Raw genomic sequence first — 17,908 nt, 5'->3', positions numbered from 1 at the left:
TTTTAGCAATTGAGACCACCCTCCAAGTAAAATTGAGGGGTGCACTTTTTCAGGAGCGATTTCTGTTTTAGATGTATGCTAGTGAAAAAATCAAACTTTGACGCAAAGTGCAGGGGTTGAGAAGGGGGTGATGGCCCATTCATAATTGAACGAGCCTTGAAAATGATACTAAGACTTGTCCAAAACCAAAACTTTTCAAATGTAAGCAGAGAGCGACGCTAAAACTTAACGGAGTTTATCCCAAGTGTGGGGATGGGTTGCTCGCCCCATAAGCCCCTTGATTTTTGCTTTACAGTTTTGCTCATGCTTCAATGAGGGTATAGTTATATTAGATATATAATATGGTAAAACTTAAACCTAAAGAGCAAAGGATCCTAGTGGCAGCAGCCTCCTCATAAATAGGATATTTTCTACTCATGACAATTTCTAGAGTTTATCTTAAATTTCATTTGAAAAAACTTCTTTTTATTAATTGAAAGCTAAAGCGAGAAGTAAATAGCTTACATAGGATGTGAAGCCCAAAGCAATAAACAAATTACTATGAAAGAGAAAATGAACCCTAGAAACGAATAAAGGCAAAATATGTTTTATAAAACTTTTCTTTTTCCATTATAGCAACATAAAAGAAATTAAATATGCATGGGTACACAGGAATTATTTTCTATAATAGTATGTTTATAACAAAGAATTTAGTTCAAATAGACTAATTTGTAATAAATTGCCCCCAATAATTCTTCTTTCTTTTACAGCCCTCCTTTATATGTTTGCAAAACCAAATGGCAAAAATTATATTTTCAGTTTAATACATTCAAGTTTTCTGTAAAGCACAAGTGACATTTAAGCCCTCCATGAGACTAGGAGGTTCCTATCCCGGTAAAATACAAGGATATAATATATTTGTCACAATTCTTTTCGGGTGTGAAGAAAATGCAAAACTGTTCATTCTAATTTCAATTCGCTCTAGGTTGCATTTCATTTATAGCGATTCCTGCTTGTTTTAGGGGTGACATTTAATATGTATAAACCGAACCTTTGAAAATTTTGTCTCGTTTCAAGTTTCAAAGGCGCTCTTTATTTTTCAAGGAAAAGATTGCTTTTTTAAGATCAAAAGTTTCGTCAGCATTGCCACAACGAAGCGTAAAAATAAGCAAGCAAAACTAATTGGTTAAGTTTGGCAAATTTTTTTTTTTGGGGGGGGGGGGTAAATATTCAGATATTAAATCAAATTCAGAAAAAAATTCATGATTCTCAAAAAGAATTGCATCTTCTAAGGAAAGCTGCACTTTCTGAAGGAGTTCGTTAGCACATGTTAGCACATGAAGGAGTTCGTTAGCTTATTATTTGGAGATTTTTCATCCACGTTTCTCTTCTTTTTAGTTTGGCGCCCACTACTACCAAAAACTGTATAACTGAATGCTCAGGTCTTTTTCATCAAAAACAGAATTTCCGAATTTCCCAATTTTGCAAGACACACTGTCCTTGGTATTGCAAGCAACACTGTCTAATTCAGTGACCTTGAGGATTACAGAAGTTTGACAATACTCTGCTACGGATTATAATCTAAAGTAGACTTATTGATATGGACTAATTGCTTTGTTTGGATTTAATATTACGGTAGTAATAACGGATCGTCCTATTATTTGCGTGGCGTTCGAATTACTTTGGATTAGCTGATTAAGGATGCCAGAGTACGGTGGTGAATAACAAAGCAGGTTCCGCGGACCACCGGACCAGCCGTCAATTGCTGATTGCCACTGCTGTCGTGGGCCTGCCCACTGAAAGATAAGTTGATTTTTTTTTCTCTTTTTTGGTTTTTCTCGTAGTAGCGAAGAAATGTCAAAGTTCCAACAGTTCCAGCTTGCGTTAGCGAATTTCAAAAGATTCCCGCTGCGGCCCGTAAGAATTATCCAAGTTTCAAAGGATAAAAAAGGAATCTTCAACTACTTAGTTTTTGCGTATGGAGATCACACGGAGTCGCGCCTAACGGAGAATAGTCTCATCTCGTTTGAGGACAATTACCGCGAAGCATCTACAAAAACTGATAAAAATGTTGGAAGTGCGTTTAAAGAGGTTAAACAAAACCCGGACATTCATAAGACGGCTTCCAAAACTTTCGAGTCGCTGAAAGCAGTTTCTTCTGAACCATCTACCGCGGATTTGCTAGCTAAAATAGTCGCAACTGAGGAAGATATCGCTAACACAAAATAATCATTGATGAGCGCGATTACTAAGCAAGTTCAAGATAAATGCGGAAAGGACCGAACTCTGAAAACTTCTGTTGAGGCTATCGTGAGTGAAATATACTCGTCAGTTTCGCTTGAGTTTAATCCGAAGCTTGAGCAATTGTTTGCATAAGTAAAGAATATCAAAGGACTGATTGAAAATTTAGAAAACCGAATTGCAAAATTAGAAGTGAAAATTGATGATTATGAGCAAGAAAAACAGCTTGGAACTGTAATTTTTCACGGTATTAAACAGCAGGGGGGTGTTGACTTGAAGTCGACCATTCTGAATATAGCCTCGCAAAAGCTGGGGCTTTCCGGTATCTCTGATTGTGATTTTGCTATGGTTTACAGGTCAAAATTGAATAATCCAGGGTCGACAAACGATAAAGTTGCACCAGTGTTTGTGAGATTTTCTACCTGTGAGACGGCCCGTAAAGTGTTTGCGAGTAAATCAAAATTGACTGGTTCGAAAATCTTTTTGTCTGAGTCTCTAACCAAGCGCCGTCGCGATATCCTGAGTGCCGCGAGAGACAAGTTTGGCGTGAAAAATGTATGGTCAGATTGTGGCCAGGTTCTCGCAATGCTTCCGGGTGAGCGAGCTGCTCGTCGAATTAACTCGCTTTCAGATTGCGTTTAGTTTGTTGTTTATGAGTAGTTTGGTAGTGTTTATCTCGTTAAGATGTTCTATATTGCTCTTTATTTATATTTTTATTTTGTTGTTTATTTTTTGATTTCTTATGAGTATAAATATCGCCCCGTTTGAGCGCGGAAAAGAGATGAATTATAGGATTCTTTTTTGCGTACGTTGATATGAGTAGTAGTTTAAGTGGAAGATTGAGTGATTTGCAAAATAATCCGTTTAATGTTGATGATTATTTGTTGACGGATATTGGAAATGATGGGTCGCAAATTAGTTTTCGTCCATCTCTTGATAGTAACTATCGCCAGTTATCAACTTTGGAGGAGTTAGGCCGGTCTAGATTTCATGCATGTACATGGAATTGTCATTTAACGTCTTCTTACCATGAGATTTTTGATTTTATTTCCCGATCTAATAATTTACATACAATGGCATTATGCGAAACATTTTTAGGACAAGAAACCCTTTTCTCGTCCTTTGACTTTCCAGGCTATGAACTGATCGCTCAAAGTCGCTCGTCAATGGGACGTGGAGGCTTGGCTTTTATTGTCCGACAGGATTTGAATTGGAAAATTAGAAAGGATTTGGACATTTGGAAGGAGGGTAAGATAGAAACCCTTAGTATAGAAATTCAGTTTGAAAATCGAACTTGTATTTTTACTGTTGTATATAAGCCACCAAGTGCATCATTTGAAGAGTTTGGTGAAGGATTTCAATGTCTTGCTGCAAAGGTAAATAGATCTAGTCAAGAGTTTATATGTATGGGAAACTTTAATGTTGATTTGTTAAATATGCGGGGGCCAAATTTGGATTATTTGAGCCTGATGATGTTAAATGATTTATACCCGACCGTGAGCATTCCAACGAGAATCACCGATCATTCGGAAACGCTCATCGATAATGTGTTTGTGTCTTCGGCGATACTAAGTAAAGCGTACTGCTCTGTTGTTATAAGCCCAGCCTCCGACCATCTTCCGGTTGTATTGCATTTGAATTCTGAAGTGAAGAAAAATAACAGAAAGAATAAAATACCAATGCGTGAACTGAAGCCAGTTAGTGTTATTAAGTGGGAAACAGTACTGAATGAAGATCATCTGTCGGAAGCATTTGAAAAGTTTAACCAAATAGTGTCGAATATTTATGATAGCACGTGTCCGCTTAAAGAAACAAACTCCAGAAAGAATAAACCGAGAAAACCATGGTGTGATGATGAGCTGCTGAATCTGTTTAATATGAGAAATCAGGCGTGTGAGGAGCATCTGAATCATCCGCAGAATAATGATTTCCATGTGATGTATAAAGAGCTAAGGAATAGGGCAAATGCCCTAAGAAGGAAAAAAAGAAGGCATATTTTACAAATGTATTTGAAGAAAGTAAAGGTAACCCCAAAGCAACATGGCAAGTTGTGAATGATCTTCTAAAAGGTCCTATGAAGCCGTCGGAGCCAAAATTTGTGCTAAATAATAGGACCTTGGAAAAAAACTGAGGAAATCTGCAACGCATTTGGACAATATTTCTCTGAAATTGGCTGCAAGATTCAAGAAGAAGCAAGGAACTCCCATGTTTTCGAATCAAGCAGTTTTGTGGATGAGCGAGGAAGAGGTTTCGAAATGAATTTCCAGCCTTGTACTGAAGAGGAGGTACGCAAAATTGTTAGCACGATTAAGTCAAACAGTGCAGGAGTTGATGGAATGAACCTTAGAACGCTCAAGTCGGTTCTGGTTTATTTGCTTCCTGTCCTCGTATACCTTATCAATATTTCTATGGAAAAGGAGATGTTTCCGAGTGCGCTTAAAATAGCTAAAGTTGTACCGTTGCACAAAGGCGGAGTCAAAACTGACATATCTAATTGGAGACCAATATCAATTCTCCCGATTTATTAAAAAATTTATGAAAAGATTGTTCTTCACCGGCTTTACGAGTATCTGATGAAAATTGGTGTTTTACACGATGTTCAATTTGGCTTCCGGAAAGGACATTCGACGACGCAGGCAGTCCAGCATCTTCTGGAAAATATTAACTCAGCACTTGAGAATGGTGAGCAGTGCATGGGCGTTTTTATTGATTTTAGAAAGGCTTTCGACACTGTTGATTTTAAGATTTTATTGGAAAGGCTATGTTATTTAGGCATAAAGGGTAGTGTTTTAAATTGGTTTGAATCGTATTTAAGTGAAAGGAAGCTACGAGTGACTTTGAGTAACAAATCTTCTCAGCCGTTTCCCATAAAGTGCGGTGTTCCAAAGGGCTCAGTTCTTGGTCCTCTTTTGTAACTGATATTCGTAGACACAATAAGATTCTACATTCACGGAGCTTCAGTTACTTCTTTTGTTGACGACACGGCTTTAGTGATTGCAGCAAAGTCGCTGCAAGAGCTCTTGTTCAAGGCTAATAAGGCGCTGGATGGCCTACATGAATTTGTTTGTGCTAGCCTACTTAGCGTCAATGCATCAAAACTAATTTTATGATGTTTACGAGGACTGGTCCTGCTCCCATTCTCCCTGGTGTCCTTCTATACAATGGCCTACCGCTCTCACAAGTCGAAGAGATCCGATATCTGGGATTCATCTTGGATCGAAACTTGAGTTGGAGAAAACACTGGCGACATCATAGCATGCAAGCTGGCGCGAGGCCTTGCAGTTCTGAACCGTTTCCAAAATTTTTTACCTTTGAAAATTCTGCTTTTATTGTATTTTTCCTTAGTAGCGCCTTATATAAATTATGGTTGTTTGATTTGGGCGAGTAATTTTAGTTGCAATTTTAGAAGAGTTCAAGTTCTGCAGAATAATGCTATAAGGTTGATTGGAAGGTATGATCGTGGTATTGATAGCACTGAATCCCTTTTTAGAAAGTTTAAAATTTAAAAGGTTGGTGAAATAAGGGATTATCAAATTGGAGTATTTGTATTTCAGTGTCTGAATGGTCTTGCACCGGATTTTTTCATGAATATTTTTAAGCCTAATTCGTTTTATCACGATTATTTGACTAGGAGTGCAGATAGTCTTGCATCTGAGCCACGGAACACAACGAGAGCGAGTCAAGTGACCAGACACATGGGCCCGTCAGTTTGGAATTCGTTCCCAGATTCTGTTTGTAAAGCTGAAAGTGTGCCGCAACTTAAAACCCGTATTAAAAATAATTTCTTTTCAGGAATTTGGTAGTGTTAAAGGTTCGAGAGAAGGCTTTTTTTTTTTTTTGTAGATGTTTTATTTTTATTTTTTTATATTTTGTGCCATTATATATTTATCATTAATTTCAGTTATTATTATTGTTATCCCCTTTTTTCATTTTATTTGGTTTGATGATTTGGCATGCATGATATCCAACCGGTCGCTTTTTCAAGCATCTTCTTGCTTTAGTGCGACTTGTTGTCACATTGAGTTGTTTTTTTGTTAATAAAAATGTATGAACCTGAAAAAAAAACCTGATCGGCATGCGACACAATACTTCTTTTTTTCTTCTTTTTTTCAAAAGAAAAAAGTTGCATTTATTTTTGGCAATTCTTGTTTTAAAGTTTATTTTAATGTACAAGTTTGTTTCTTGCAAACCCGAATGTTTTTTTTGCAAGGACTGGGTCAGGTGAATTTAGTGTTCTTGTTTTTTCGTGTGCCTAGACACCATGTATTATTTTTACTATTTCTAGTTAAAGGTTATTATCCCTGCTAAGTTACCAAACAAACCCTCCGGGTCATGTTTTATGGCTTGTCTGTGCAGAACCTGAAATAACTATTCACCCTTCCATTAAAATCAAAGAAAGCAAATTTAACCTGTAATGAATTGCAAACAAGGTCTAACGCCAGTCTAGGGGACAATTACTCTAGCCATAGTTGCAAAGCAAATAAAGAACTGAATTCCCTTAGGTACACTTTCGAAAGAGCATACGGCTTTTGAGTAGGAATCCGAAAGTCCATTTATCTTCTCCTTACTCCTTTCTAAATACAATGAAATCAACCTTGAAAAAGGAATTGACTTTTCGTTTGGAAGTTTTATGAACTATTCAGTAGCTATTGACCAAGCCTTTTCCAACTCAAGTCGTTTTCAAGTCCAGCCGTCTGTGACACAAGATTGAAAGTAGAAAATTATATGAAAAGAACCTAATAAATTTTCAAACGATTGCCGTTATCACTAAATGAATAGATTTTGTTCGTATACATAACATTGGCAAGCTAGTAATAGGAAAGTTTGTGACATTGTGTACCTCTATGTATACATATATGTTAAATTCGTAGTAAAATCTTCAAAAGGCAACAAGAATTTGATCTATTGTGGATACTAGATTATGATCTTGATTTTGATCTATTTTTATTTTGATTTTTAATGCATTTTATCTAATGTCTACAAAGGTGTTAAAATTCTTACAAAATCTTCAGTATAAGAAAAATACCTTAGCTACTGTGTGATTTTGATGGTGATGTGATAGATCATGGGTACATGATTGTGACTTTAGGTATGTGACTTTTTTTCGCTTGATTTTTAATGGATTTTATCTTTAGGCATACACGGATGTTAAATTCGTAGAAAAATCTTCAATAGTCAACAAGAGTATCGGCAGCTGCTGTGTGATTTTCGGTCTTTTGAGACTTTGCGATTAATTCTCTCATTTTATTTTTAATGCCTTTTATTTCATGTCTATAAAGACATTATATTCGTAGAAATACCTTCAATAGAAAAGTAAAATACCAAAAGTAAAAGTAAGTTTTGTTTTCATTCGAAAAAACTAGCTTTTTTTCATTTACCATGTAGATGAATATGCATTCCTGGCCATCCTTCCCCAGAAAGTTCACAAATTTCGTGTTCTTGCATATAAACGCTTTATTCTCCACTCCGGTGTTTTCGGAGATGAGAAATTAGATGATGTACTATTCATTAAGATTCCTTAGCTTTTTTGGTGAGTTCGGGTCCCATTCTTCTAAAATTGACCAAAGCTTCTTATGCAAGTAGCTTGTAATGCTTAAACTCTGAATTTAATGATTTTGACGTGTTTTGAATCAGCATAAATGTAGGATTATTCTTAAAGTATAGCCTACCATTATTAAAATACTCTTTCCTTTGCAGTTTCTTTTGAAATGAGTTGCTCTTTACTTGGAATATTTTACCATGAACGGTCTGACTCTAATAACCTTCATATCAAGAGTATATAAGGATATACGTCTAGAACTAACAATTGTGGTGCACCCTAACGTTCCATTCTAAAATATGACCATGCTAGGGAACACGTCAATTAACTGAAGATAAGAAAAAACTACTTTTCTTTTTTTATGAACATGCTTTTATAGCTAAACTCTTTTTCTGTCTGATACGCTTTTAAAACAATGCTAAACTTTGCTGATGACAAATGCCCTGCTTCGCGTTTATTGCTTAAGACTTTAATACTGCTACTATTGCATTAACAATTACTAGGAACTATAATGGCTAAGGCATTTTAATGCTAAGTGCTATCCGCTCTTAAAGTTTACCCTTGTGCTGGAACCAAAAAAAACTAACCCTATCATTGCATTGCTCTTATTGTTCCAGAGAAAAAGGGTAGAATAGACATGTTTTTTTAAAACAAAAATATAAAACCTTATGAAAAATATGAACATCTGGCCTATTAAAAAAAAAACCCTACGATACGCATATTCCCGAAGAAAAAGAGAAAAACAAATGATTTTTTTTCTTTGCTGCAAAAAAGCAAACCCTTTAAAAAATATATGATACTTGACCTAGAATGTTTTATTTTAAGTTTTTTCTTGTGCAGTGTTTTTTTTTCCTTGAAGTTTCTTTTCTTGGACAAATGATGACACCTTTTATTACATTTCTATTTGCTTCTGATTTCTAATACAATTTGCTGCCATTAATAATATTTTCACCCATTTTCCTGATAAATAAACGTTAAATTGATGTTACTATCATTTTCTCGAAAAAGTGTGACTTAGGGCCCTGAACGTACTGCATGTAAACATAAATGTCCATACAATTAATTTCATCTTAAAACAAACTTTTTTTTTAAGTTTCCTAAAAATAACAGTATTGGGTTTATTTGGAGAAAGTTTTTCCGTTTATGCACCCACAGTGCCAATGACATAGACTGATAAGGTTTTTAGTTTTGTATTATATATATACATATATATATATATATATAATATATATATATATATATATATATATATATATATATATATATATATATATATATATATATATATATATATATATATATATATATATATATATATATATATATATATATATATATATATATATATATTATATATATATATATATATATATATATATATATATATATATATATATATATATATATAAATAATTTCTGAGACCACACTGGCTAATCATGATAAACAAAAAATCGCGAAGAAAGGAAACGAGGACAATTAACAGCCAGCGAAAAAATTGAAAAATTATGCAAATATTTCGGTCAAGACCTCCGCTTGACCGTCCTCAGTGCAGAATAAAACTGATAAAAATATAAAAACCAAACCTTAAAATAAAAACACGAAACTAAAATTGGACGACCCTTTCACCGTTACTAGGAAAGGGTCGTCCAATTTTAGTTTCGTGTTTTTATTTTAAGGTTTGGTTTTTATATTTTTATCAGTTTTATTCTGCACTGAGGACGGTCAAGCGGAGGTCTTGACCGAAATATTTGCATAATTTTTCAATTTTTTCGCTGGCTGTTAATTGTCCTCGTTTCCTTTCTTCGCGATTTTTTGTTTATCATATATATATATATATATATATATATATATATATATATATATATATATATATATATATATATATATAGTGTGTATAAAACGGTCCAGTTTTTTTTGGGAGATTCATTTTAACTTCTACAAATTTGGAGGAAAAGCAATTAATCTTTTCCCTGTTTTATTCATACAAAATTACTACTGCTACTACTAGCAACGCAATGCAGCACCAGGCCACCTGACAGTTCAGAAGAAAAAAAAAATCGAAATAAACTTGATTATCTATCTGAGATCGGTCAAGTAAAAAATGGATAGTACTTTCAGCCATAATTCAAAATAATAGTTTATACTAAAAATCTTTTTTTTTTGTCAGGCTAGCTACTATTATCAAACAGTTCGTGGTAACGAACTGTAAGTAGGGAGCGACCCGGCTCAATAGTAACCGAAATTCGAAAAAATGGAATTTTGATACCAGTAAATACATCAAAAGAACCAGATTTTTATGCTGATTTCAAATATATAAATTTCATCGAGTTTAGTTTCCCATCAAAACCCACCAAAAGTTACGAGCCTGAAAAAATTGCCTTAATTTTGAAAAAAGGGGGAAACTATCTATAAGTGATAGAATCTTAATGAAAATCAAACCATTAGATACAGCGTAACAGAAAACCCTAATGTAGATGTTTCAAGCTCCTATCTGCAAAAATATGGAATTTTGCATTTTTTTTTTTTTTTTTTTTTTTTTTTATGCCAGAAGAAAGATCACGGATGCGTGTGGTTTTTTTTTTTTTTTTTTTAAGGGATGATCATATCGATCCAGTAGTCCTTGAATATTGTGAGAGGGCTCATTCGAAGGCAAATTAAAAGTTCTAGTGCCCTTTTTAAGAGACCAAAAAAGTTGGAGTGCAACTTGGCCCCCTCCCACGCACATTTTTTTTCCCGAAATCACTCGATAAAATTTTTGAGAAGCCATTTTTATCAGCATAGTCGAAAATTCAATAAATATGTCTTTGAGGATGACTTAATCCCCCACAGTTCCCAGAGGCAGGGCTGCAAGTTATGAACTTTGCCCACTGTTCATATAGTATTGGTTATTGGGAAGTATACAGACTTTTTCAGGAGGGATTTTTCTGGTGTGGGGTAGGGGGGTACGTGGGAGGGTCTTTCCATGGAGGAATTTTTCATGGGGGAAGGGAAATTTCCATGAAGAGCGCGCCGGATTTCCCAGCATTATTTAAAAAACGATCAGAAATTAAATAAAAAAAACAAGTTTTTTTTTCAACTGAATATTACGTATATGAGGGGGTTCGCCCCCTAGTCAATACCTCGCTCTTTACGCTAAAGTTAACTTTCATAACAATCTATTCTAATTAAACGGCCTTTGTGATTCAGGGATTAGTGATTCGAACAAAATTCGAACTTTAACGTAAAGAGCGCGGTATTGACCAGGGGGCGAGCCCCCTCATATACATAATAATTTCAGGTGGTTTTAAGTTTCAATGTTGCTCCTTACTTTCAGTTGAAAAAAACTGTTTTTTTTTATTTAATGATCCAATAGAACCAGTCCATGCCTATTATGTCCCATGACATACAGCACTTTGGTACTATGAGCAGAGAGCAAAAAGTTTCTTGCTAATGACATATGGATGACAAAAATAATATAGCCGCATTCTTTGAAGAAGCAGCACAAAAAATAAGTTTTATAGAAACCTCATAAAAAGTTCTCTCAGTAAACAGTTCGTAAGATATCCGCCTGGAAGCTGGATTTGTTCTAGTTTCCACGTTTCTGCTATATTTCTAAAACCTTCTGTGTACCTCAAAGATCCATTTGGTCTGAGATTGCTTTCATTAATTGAAGACAAAGAGCTTATTTATTCTTTCTTTTGATTCTATTACGAGGATATTTTTTCTTGTAAGTGAAACTGTTCCTTGATCAAATACACTTTTAAACGGACACTACAATTCTACTAGCGAATTAAATTATTGTGCATTAACAAATTTGAGATACATTAAAAGTTTAGCTACTTCAATAGTAAGCGTTGTAAACTCTTAAGTTTATCGTTAATCAAGAAATAAAGAGGGTTTAAAAGTAATCTTGCTCTTAGTATTCTAGAGCAAAAAAAGTAAATCTAAAATTTTCTATTAATTTAGGTGTACTTCAAGGTTCCATCCTACAGTGTGAATGAAGCCTTGAAACCACGTTTGAGAATTAAAGAAAAAGAATTAATTATTCTATGATATCATCGATATTTTATGAAGGTAACCTAACAGTAGAACCTATCGTTTAGAACCTTCTATATATCGAGCCATATCCTAAAATGCAACTCTAAAATTTAAACATTAATTAAAATTTAAACAACAGGGTTTCTGAGCAAATTTACAAACTTAAGATATATAACTACTTAATATAACAATCGTTTAGTTTTATAATAAACGCACTGTTTTATTGCTAGAGCTTTTTCTCAATCAAATATACTTATAAAATTAGAAATGCTACTTGGCAGTTTTCAAACTTGTTGGTAGTGTTTGTCTGAAAATACCATTTTTACATATAAAAATAATTTGTGCTAAAAAAAAGCTGTCAAAACACAAGCTGTAATGCTAAGGTTTCGGCAGCCTTAGGAATTCTGTCGAATTCTGCTACTGGCAGCTTTGGAATTTTGTTCATGCCTGGTCCCAATAACAGACATTAATTTTATTTGATCCCAATAACAATTTTATTTGACTATAAGAGCCGTAATAAATTATAATGACAATAATCAATTTTGAGTGATGTCAGTTTGAGTGAGTAGTGAGTGCTGTCAAATTTTAATTGTTGTCCACGATCAAGAAGTAAATATACCTTGACTCTACTGTAGCTCTTAGCATCCAAGAGCAGAAATAAGATGGAAATGTCCATTTATCTGTTAATTTAGTGTGGCTAAATTTTCAGTCTGCAATTTGAAGAGAGTTTTGAAACCGTTTTTAGGAATCAAAGAGAAAATTACTTATTTACTTACTATTATGTCATTATCTTTTGTATCTAAGAAGCAAACAATGTTTATTTTAGGACATTTTATTAGGTGAACCATATCTCAGACTTTTGATAAGAATTTCAACGAAAGGTTTCTAATTAAATTCTTGAACTTAGGCGAGAAGATGGTAAGCGGTGCCCATTTTTAAAGTTTATCATCGATACAGAAACAAAGAAAGCTTGATGCTATTATTACCCTTAGTATCATGGTTGCAGCCGTAGCTCCATCCTAGTGAAGAGCGAACCACTGCCAATAGTAACCGAAAATTGTAAAGAGCGTTTTGAAAAAAAAACTACCTAGTGAGAAAAACCAACTGACACTGATTCAGGAATGGTAACTATTGTTCCGGATCATCTTATAAGTAAAAGTTTTTTTGCAAACACAAATTTATGGTTTTCCGAAAAATAGCCTGAAATCCCTCAAAGCTGGCGTCCGATCGAAATAAAAAGTGCACCATTGGAATCAGCATGGTCAAAAACCTTATATAAAATAACTACAGTCCTTGACCATGAACAACAAGGAAAATCCCTTTTGTATGGGTAGCACTGATGTGTCTCCCTTTTTTTTACCAGGGCAAGCAAACATCTTACAGAGATGTTTAATGGCTCATTCGAGCGGAAATTAAATTTTCTAGTGCACTTTTTAAATGATGAAAAAGATTGAAGGGTAGCTAGCACCCTTCCCCAGAGCCCCCCCCCCCCCCAAAGTCGTCCGATCAAAATTTTGAGATAACCATTTTGTTCAGCATAGTTCAAAGGTCAAATAACTATGATTTTGGCGATGATATGACCCTCCATAGTCTCTGGAAAAAGGGCTGTACGTGATATCGAGCGTATCGGCATCGGGTGTATCGTTATCGGGAGTATTGGTATCCGACGTATCGTTATAGGGCAAATCAGTATCGGGTGTTTTTTTTTTCTATCATGGTTTTGTAACTTCTATCATGGCTGCAGCAGTAGCTGCAACTTAGTAAAGAACCAACCACAGTATATAGTAATCAAAAGTTGAACAACATGCTTAGAAAAAAAAACTGCCTAATGAGAAAAAATTGTCACCTGACACTGATTTAGGAATAGTAACTACTATTTCGGTTAATCTTAGAAGTAAAAGTTTATTGCGAAAGCAAATTTAGATGATTTTGAAAAAGAGCCCAAACTCCTCGAAAATAGTGTCAGGTCAAAATAAGAATTGCACCATTGGAATCAGTATGATCAAAAGCCTTGTATGGGGTTATTAGAATCCCCACCTTGAACAACAAGGAAAATCACTATTTTGCATGAGTAAAACTGATGTCTCCTTTTTTCTTTTTTTTTCTTTTTTTTACCAGGGCTAGCGGGTTACCAGCACATCATAAAGATATACTTAATGGCTCGTTCAAACGGAAATTTAAATTGCTAGTGCCTTTTGTAAGTGATCAAAAAGATTGGAGGGCAGCTTGGAAAGATTAAAAAAGATTGGAAAAGGCCCGAAAGGCCCCCTTCCCCTAAGGTCGTCCGATCAAAATTCTGATATAGCCATTTTTTCATAGTTGAAAAAAGTCCAATAACCATATTTTTGGTGATGAAATGACCCTCCATAGTCCCTGGGACAAGATCTGTAATTTATGCAATTATGGTCCAACAAAAGTCAATAGATTAAATTGGTTTAGCCAAACTCGAAGTTCGGTGGGTAGAGCGGTGTACTTTGAATCAAGATGTGAAGGGTTTAATCCCTTATCAATCTTTTTTTTCAATCATGGTTTTGTGGCTTCTATACGATTATGTGGATAACTTTATTTGTTAAGGCTGACTACAATAATTCTTAACCAAAGTTGTTTTTCCTACTACGCCAAAAAATTACGACTAACTGCCAAAATTTGAGCAATTTTGAGATTGATTTTTTTTCTGATAATTTCTGGATAAAAAATGGCTTCACTTTTTTTACATTTTCTTTTAGTATATCGAAATAAAAATTAAGTCAAGCGATTCAAACTCGTCAATTCATTGTTTCTTTTAGTTCCCATAGTCTCCAACGAAAGTTTCACATATAGCCTAATAAATGTTATTAGGAAATATTTGGAAATTTTTTAGGGTGGGATTTTTACGAAGGGGGTAGACTTTCCACGGAAGTTTTCCATGGAAAGAAAAGTTTCTGGGGAAACTTTCCAGGACAAATTTTACACGGGGGGGGGGAGAAATCCTGGCATTATTTGAAAACCGTCACAAAATAAATTCAAAATCTCAACTGAAAGTAAGGAGTAAGCTTAAAAATTAAAACGAAAAGAAATTATTCTGCATATGAGGGGGGGGGGTTGACCCCATCCATAAAATAGATCATGGCAGTGTTGCTTCTACATTAAATTTAAATTAAAAACGGACAAAGATTAATCAAAAAAAGCTTTCTAAGGAAAGTAAAGAGCTAGAGTTGAAACGTAAAACGAACAAAAATTATTGCTTCATAGTCTATATAACATATATCGATAGAACCAGTGTAATAAACCAACTGATAATATTTCCTACGTTAGTGTGATTATAGAAAACTAGCGCTTTACTGAAAACATAAAACAATACAGAAGTTTTGGTACAGTAAAAGCAAACGGATTAAGGACAGTTTTGAAGTTAAATAGAATTAATCATTTTACGACCGTTGCTTTATTTATCAATTTTTTAAATGTAATTTAGTATCACGTCTGCACAATGAGTTCAGTCCAATGATTGGATCTCGTTTTGGTTCTGAAAAAGACATTTCATGATTAGTTTATAGACAAGTCCGGAGTCAGGCCATCTTGATAGTATTATGACTATAGACGAGCTTTAGAATTTGTATCTAGGCTTGAAATATTCCGTTGTATAGAGAGAAATAACCGGATTTCCTGAGTTCATATTATGGTTTATTTTTCTTTATTTCTAGCAATACTAAAGCGCGTTTTTTTTTACAATTTAAAATTGTATATTACTCACTATTGGTATTATGGCTGGTTAGACCTTATGTGCTTTTGAATGACTTTGCGGCTATTAAATTAATATTTGTTTTTATGCTAAGTTTTAAGATAATTTTTACTGTATACCAAAAGTTACTGGTGTCACAGCTGGTGCTAGACTATGAAAATCATTATAGATTAATTTGTTGTTGTCATTCTACGTACTCACTTTTGACTCCTAAATCCAACTTCTTTTTTTATACTGGCCTTTGGGTGCTTTCAGTAAAGCGCTAGTTTTCAATAATTATACAAAGATAGGAAAAATATTATCAGTTGGTTTATTTGCACCAGTTTTATTGGTATATGTTAGATAGATTATTAAGCAATAGTTTTTTTTCGCTTTAAGTTTCAACTTCGTTCTTTACTTCCCTTAAAAAAACTTTGTTTTTTAAATTAATCCCTCGGGATAAAAGAACAAGTTTAGAAACTATTCCTTCGGAGTAGCATCATCTGCCAAATTCTTTACAGTTTAAACAGCAGATAAAGAAATAGAAGCAAAACGCGGGGCTAGATTTTCCTTCATAGTATCATCATCTGCAAAATTCGTTACAGTCTGAACAGTAGATAAAGCAATAGCTAAATGGGTAACAGACGACAATTCAGAATTTTTGTTTTGCTTAAGTGTTCGTTTTTTTATTACGATATGTTGTTTCTTTCTCTCTCCCTCCATTCGGGTCAGAGTTTTGCAGGATTTTGCAGGGTTATTTTTCTTTTTTCATTGAATATTTCTTTGGAATAAACGAACACTGATCTTTTCTTCCTTTTTTATTCTTTGTCGTAGTTCCTTTGTAATTCAACATTCTTCTGGCAAATTTGTTTCTGGTAATTTCTTCTTATTGCATAAAGTCAAGCTTGTGTTATATACTGCCGGCAGTTCATTACGGTGCGAGTGGTAGACGATAGTTCGCCATTCTATTTTGTTTTAGTGTGTATTTTTCATTTAACTGTGCAAAGAGCCTTTTTGTTTCATCTCTTCTTCATCTTCTTTTTTATTCGAAGTTTTTCTAATTACTATCAACTGATAGAATAAGTTCAAACTTGTGATCATACAGTGTTCATAAATGTGAAGGAAGTTTTAATTAAAAAAAAAAAAAAAAAAAAAAAAACCTAGCCTATTGCATATCAAGAAAATGAAATTAATATTCTTTTACGTAACACCAGAAGGCTGGCTTTGACAGTCAAATTGGATAGACTTATGTAAGATACATAAATTGAAAATACATATATTCAGGATGTCCATAACTCTCCAATACTCCCCCTAGCTTCGGAAACAAAAACATTTGCTACCCCCTTCGACTCATGGTTATTCAGAGATTATTAGGAATGGTTCGCAATTATTAAAAGTTAATCATTAAATATGCTCAAGTTTGCAGTACGACACCTAGATAAGTACGTACCTCATAAGTGATGTTTGATTTCCACAAAAAATATTTAATATGACCAAAATGGTCGAAACCAAAATAGTTTCTGAGCTTGCTCATTACAATTCTGAGGCTAGAATTGCCATACAGACGTCCAAGATTAAACCATATTTAAGTGCTTATTTCACCATCTATAGACACGTTACAGCTTGATGAAATTACTCATGCAAACATTTTGAATCTCCATCATTTTAATAAAATTAAAATATAGAAATATATAACTAACAGGTAGAATTTTAAAACAAGACTGATTAAAATAAACTAAGAAAAAAAGTACAAGCCCAAATATTTCAGCATCACATCCGGAAGCCTTTATCAACTGAGAAAAAAGACGACAACACAAGACCAAACAGCTTAAACATACAAGAAAATACAATAAAAAGATGAAAAATTTTGCATATATAAAGAAAATAGAGAGCGAGAGAAAGAGAGAGACAGAGAGAGAGAGAGACACACAGAGAGAGAGAGAGAGAGAGAGAGAGAGAGAGAGAGAGAGAAAGAGAGAAACTAACATATGGAAATTTCCTATGGTTGTTTTGAAATGTTTTGCTTCTCAACGATTTGAATGATTCAATATGAGCGAGATTGTGCATCTTGTCTTTTTTTCAAAAGTTTTTTTTTCTTTACATTTAATTTGAAGTATACTTACGATATCGCTAGCATCAACCCTTGTTCCAACGATGCGTAGCCTTATTTCATCGTCTTGTTGAATTATCATATCCTAGAGAAAAATAATAATAGAAAACCCAAATAAAAATAAAAAAAACAAAAACTGTAGAATTCAATGAAGCAGCATGGTATGTAGCAATCATAGGCTATATTTTCTATATAATTTTTTTCTGCATAATAGGTTTAATGCCATAGGCCTTTCGATGGGTTGCCATACCCTGTAAATATTGCAATATATATTTCTTTACTTGCGAATACTCCTCTTATTGTATGCTAAGAGAAATATATATA

At 34.0% G+C, this 17,908-nt stretch overlaps 1 long non-coding RNA gene across 1 annotated transcript in view; it reads right to left on the bottom strand.

Moving 5' to 3' along the window:
- The window catches only part of LOC148954137 (uncharacterized), a 35,920-nt gene extending 18,249 nt beyond the window's left edge, over nucleotides 1-17,671 (bottom strand). The window contains exon 1 of the long non-coding RNA XR_016141568.1: nucleotides 17,598-17,671. This is a non-coding gene — a long non-coding RNA (uncharacterized LOC148954137). The remainder of the gene's footprint in view (nucleotides 1-17,597) is intronic.
- Between the last annotated feature and the right edge of the window lie 237 nt (nucleotides 17,672-17,908).

Source organism: Artemia sp. Qi Xiang Cuo, chromosome 3, assembly GCF_049724085.1.
Source record: "Artemia sp. Qi Xiang Cuo chromosome 3, ASM4972408v1, whole genome shotgun sequence".
In the NCBI taxonomy this organism is placed as follows: Eukaryota; Metazoa; Arthropoda; class Branchiopoda; order Anostraca; family Artemiidae; genus Artemia; species Artemia sp. Qi Xiang Cuo.
The sequence above is the reverse complement of the archived record's forward strand: the minus strand, read 5'-3'. Positions and strand labels throughout refer to the sequence as shown.